The sequence below is a fragment of the Myotis yumanensis genome, unplaced genomic scaffold, assembly GCF_028538775.1.
Source record: "Myotis yumanensis isolate MYYU_CA2020_CCGP unplaced genomic scaffold, mMyoYum1.0.hap1 SCAF_11, whole genome shotgun sequence".
Lineage (NCBI taxonomy): Eukaryota > Metazoa > Chordata > Mammalia > Chiroptera > Vespertilionidae > Myotis > Myotis yumanensis.
This window is the reverse complement of record NW_027223762.1, coordinates 72165696-72171111: the sequence shown is the minus strand read 5'-3', so window position 1 is coordinate 72171111 and position 5416 is coordinate 72165696. Positions and strand designations below refer to the sequence as shown.

Below are 5416 nucleotides of genomic sequence, written 5' to 3'. Positions count from 1 at the left end.
CCCCACCTCACAAGCCATTGGCCCTTAGAACTACCTGCCCCGCGTCCCATTGGCTCTCATCGATTCTCCGCCCTCGCAGGTGAGCATCTCACTGATTGGCTGGCTTGGTATAAGTTGCCTTGCCAACCCAGGAAGGGGGCGTGGTCAAGTGCCTGGACTCCCTTATTAGCATTTGTCCTGAGTTCCGCTAGGCCTGCTGGGATACGTAGGGATTTCCATTTTTCTCTGCAAGCCAAAGAAAATTTAAAAAGATAAAATGTTTCTTTTGTGATCTATAGTAAATTTAAAGATATAAGATGTTTCTTTCTGTTGCACGCAAACATTCTTCTGTGCCAAAGTACCCTCTCCTCTGTGCAGAACTATCCATCAATCAGGATGATATGGAACTGAAAGGAGAAATAGACAAATACACAACTGAAGTAGCTGGAAAATTGTCAGGAAAATTAGAAAATTTATAAAAGACTTGAACAGCACTATAGAACAACTTGACCTGATGACATTAATAGAAACTACACCCAACAACAGCAAAAGATACATACTTTTAAAGTGCAAAAGAAACATTTGCTAAGATGTTGTGGGTCAAAACAACAAAACTCCACAAAAACCTTCACAAATTTTAAAGAATTGAAATCACATAAAGCACATGACAGAATCTGACTAGAAATCAATAACAGAATATTTCGGAGAAATCCCTAAATATTTGGAAATTGAACAACTAATCTATAATTCTATAATAATAAAAGCATAATATGCTAGTTAGACTGGACATCCTTCCTGACGACCTTCCAGATGAAGCCAGGGCTGTGAGGGAAGCCCAGGTCCTGGGTGCCAGAGGGAAGCTGGTGCTGGCAGCCAGGGAAAGGAAGGCCTACTCTTGCATGAATTTTGTGCATTGGGCCTCTAGTTTTTATATAACCCAGGAGGAAATAGGAGGTACTAGAGGACTTAAGCAAATACTCTAAGAAATGGGACAGAGTAACCAACCCTTTACCTGGGTAAGTACAATAATACACTCAGTTCCCAAATCCAAAAAAGTGACAGTCATCCCAGTTTCTACTTTACTCACTAATTCCACCATGCAACCAATAATTAATTAAGCCTTGATGACTTTATTCCTATTCTGCAAAGCCATCACATCCTGTCCATCCTCCAATTTATCTGGAACCACAAAATGTTTTTCTAGTATTGTTCTAGCCACCATCATCCACGTAGCCACCCAACTGATCTAAGCAATCCACCATGCCATTTCCTCAGTGTCAATGTTAAATAAGTCGAAACTGGTAAAGCTCTTAGAGTAGTGCCTGGTGCGTAGTAAGCACTATATCATTATCATCATCATTATTAACAGAGCCCTTTTTGGGTAACCATCACTGTAGGGAAAAGATTCAGGCCCCTTAACTTGGCACACAAAGCCCTCTGCCATTGGCTCTGGCCCTCCTCTGGCCTTATTGCCCTCAGCTCCCTCCCTTCATCTATATGCTCCAGCTTCCCCTCTTCCCTCTCCATTTCCGCAGCCTATTCCTCCTGGAGGCCTTCCTTGACTCCCTCCAGTAGGAGCAGGTGCTCCATTCTGAGCAGTGAGTGTGCCCAAGCACTTTGCCAATCTATGTTTCTATCTTTACAATAGACTTAACCAAAGTTAACTCTTTATTTTCCCCTAAGCATAAATATATTTAATAAGAGAAACTTTGAATGCAAGCCTGTTTTACAGGGGGTCAACTTTTAAAAATTAAAGCTGTCACAGCCCTTGATCTTTTACACACTCCACACAGAGCAGATGTCTAGTGATAAAACATGAGGAATTGCAAAGAATCTATTCCATGTCACACCTTCACTTTAAAACCATTCATGGGCTCCCAATTACCAGAGAATAAAATCTAAACTCCTTAGTGTAGAATTCAAGGCCCTTCACAACCTGGCTCAAATCAGGTTGTACACGTGTCTATTACAATGTGTCACCCTGAATAATGTAGCTCAATTAGCAGATTATGTTTGTCTCCAGGCAAGGCGGGGAGCTTCTGGACTACAGAATGATCTTACTCATTCCAGGCCCTGCCCACTTCCCCCTCGCTCTAACCCAGCGGTTCTCAACCTGTGGGTCGTGACCCCTTTGGCGGTCGAACGACCCTTTCACAGGGGTCACCTAAGACCATCTTGCATATCAGATATTTATATTACGATTCATAACAGTAGCAACATTACAGTTATGAAGTAGCAACGAAAATAATTTTATGGTTGGGGGTCACAACATGAGGAACTGTATTTAAAGGGCCAGAAGGTTGAGAAACACTGCCTAACCCATTACCCAACACATGGAAGGGGTTCTAATTGTTTTGGATAAAATTATTTCCATTGTATTTCTATGTCAGCTGGAATTTTTATTGTGGTAAAATATACATTATTTGAAATTTCCATTTTAACTCTCCCCCCCCCCCCCCACCCCGAATCTTCACCCGTGGATACATTTTCACTGCTTTCTAGAGAGAGAAGGCAGAGACAGAGAGAGACATAGATCAGTTGCCACACCCAAAACTTAGGTATGTGCCCTGATCAGGAATCAACCTGCATTTGGTGTATGGGACAACATTCCACCCAACTGAGCCACCCAGCCAGGGCCCATTTAACCATTTTTAAATATACATTTCAGAGGCTTTAGTGCATTTATACTGCCAGCTGGATTTTTGATAGATTATCTCAGCAGATCTCTCATTGTAAAATTCATTATGATGAAGAAAAGGGGAATAAAGGAGAGCGGGTGAAAGACAAAATGCGCAGGACAATAAATTCAATGATTTTGTTCAGATTCTTGCAATAGGGAGAGTGATCACTAATGAGGAACGTATTAAAGAAAAGGAAGGTGGGCCCTAACCGGTTTGGCTCAGTGGATAGAGCGTCGGCCTGCGGACTCAGGGGTCCCAGGTTCGATTCCGGTCAAGGGCATGTACATACCCAGTGGGGAGTGTGCAGGAGGCAGCTGATCGATGTTTCTCTCTCATTGATGTTTCTAACTCTCTATCCCTCTCCCTTCCTCTCTGTAAAGAATCAATATATATATATATTAAAAATAAAAAAAAAAGAAAAGGAAGGTGGCCTGGTAAGGAGGTGACCAACAAGGTCTTATCTGAGTCATCGAAACAAGGTGTACGTGGATCTTACCTTGGAAAATTTTTTTAAAGTCAGCCATTTCTCAGAATTCAAAATGGGGTGTTGGGGAGTCACAGAGGGTGGGGGGGGGGATTTCTTGACTGTAGCTGCTCTCCTGAAGTATGGGGTTCAGATAAAGCTCTACATTGTCAAGGTGTTGAGGGGCAGTGAAGGGAAAGAGAAAAAGGAGCCATGCTCCTCCAACACTGCTCTACACGTGCCTAGAACCTTCTGAAAGCCCAGTGAGGTCTTGACCTACCATCCTTCCAGCTGCTTAATATTCCTCTCTGTCTCGGTGGAATCATCTCCCATGCCCTAGGGTTGCACACCTTCAGGGCGTGGGGCATTCATACACAATGCGATTTGTGGGCTCCACCATTTCTGGGTGATTCCCCTACTTTCCTGTCTTCAAAGCCAAACAGGTACCTTTACTTAGGAGCACCTTGAAGCCTGATGCCCACGCTACCCTCCACGACAGAGACTCCACGGCAGCCTCGTGGCCCCATCCTTCCCTCTCCCTCCCACTTTTCACTTCTTATTTTTTTCAATTAGCAATAATCATGCCTCGGATAAACCTCATTGGCTACGATACTGCCACTGCGCAAAGCTAGCACCCTTCACTTTTAAACCATGTCGTTCCATTTAAACCTACCTTTACCCCAAACCTCGGACCCAAAGCAGAGCCTGCCAGTAGCCCTCCCACCGCCAGGTCCATCATTCCTCCCTCCTCAGGGACCCAGTTTGGGCTCTGAGGTTGGGCCCATGTTCAGCCCAGGTCGAGGTTGGCCTGCCCCCTCCCTTCAGTTCTCTGAGCAGACCCTGGAGCATAGAATGGGACACTGACTAGTTACTTTCCAATGGTGACTTACAAATCTGGCCTCCTAACAAGCCTCAATTAAATAGCCAGGAGTGCTTTTGGCATCCCCAGATTCCTGGTTCCCACTCCCAGACACCTAATTCATCGGTCTGGGGTAGGACCCAGGGGTTTGGTTTTGAAAATATCTCCCCAGAGAGTTTGATACGCGGCCAATTTCCAGAACCAGGGCCCTCTCACATCTAGGATCTCATTGCGACGTCACGATGTCTTGGTGTGGTGGGCATTTGTACTCAGTTCAGAGAGTGAATTTCAAACAGGATACAGCATCTGAATTGAGAGATAACATTTAGAGATTTGCTTTAAAATAGTCTGGGGGGCCCTAACCGGTTTGGCTCAGTGGATGGAGCGTCGGCCTGCGGACTCAAGGGTCCCGGGTTCGATTCCAGTCAAGGGCATGTACCTTGGTTGCGGGCACATCCCCAGTGGGGAGTGTGCAGGAGGCAGCTGATCGATGTTTCTAACTCTCTATCCCTCTCCCTTCCTCTTTGTAAAAAATCAATAAAATATTAAAAGAAAAAAATAAAAATAAAATAAAATAGTCTGGGGGAAATTGTGTGCGTGTTGGGGGGAGGGTGGGATAGATGAAAAAAGCAGGATGTTGATGGATGTTGAAGCAGGATTATGGGTATGTGCGGAGTCCCTCCAGCTCTGTAATAAAAAGCTTTTAAAAATCTCCCTTGGAGATGATTAGGAAATACGCTGGGTATGCATTTATGTTGTTTTCTAAGTTTTCTCCAAGGAATGAAAACTGTAATTAACTATAATCTAGTAAAGTTCATTGTGGCCCATTCAATACAGTGTTTTCATAACTAAAAAGAAAGAGTCTGCAATCTAGAGGAACAGGCAGGGGATGAGAATATGCCAGAGCATGTCATTTCTGTGCAGGGGACAGAGTATTTCTAAGTGTCCTGGGCTGGTTCTTCAAATCAAGCCTACTGCCCAACGCATTAGTAAAGACTTCCCACTTAACATCCTAGCTCTCTTAGCAGTTTAATTTCCCAATATATCAAGGAATTAGTATCAGTATATTATTTTATTGCTGATATTAGTGTTAACCTAAAAAAACCATTGAAACCTGTAAAGAATTTTTGTGAGTTTATTTGAGCCAAACTGTCGACATATGCCGGGAAGCAGAACCTCAACGAATTGAGATAGTGCTCCGGAGAATGGCAGGGTTACATCCGTATTTATACATGGAATTCATTGGTGACAGATTTAAGGAGGTGGGATTAAGCGAAGGGGGTCGGGGGGACCTCTGTGATAGGATAAAAAGTAAAATGATGGACACATACTTAGGTGGGTGCAGGATCAATTAACATGATAATGAAGGAATTTGTAGTATCTGTCCTGGCGCCTAGAACATTTGGTTGTGCCCCAGGGGCTCCAGAAAAAGGG

At 43.9% G+C, this 5416-nt stretch overlaps 1 pseudogene; it reads right to left on the bottom strand.

Annotated features, from left to right (window-relative positions):
- Positions 1–3676: 3676 nt before the first annotated feature.
- On the bottom strand, positions 3677–3753 carry LOC139020277 (U4 spliceosomal RNA; annotated as a pseudogene).
- Positions 3754–5416: the final 1663 nt, after the last annotated feature.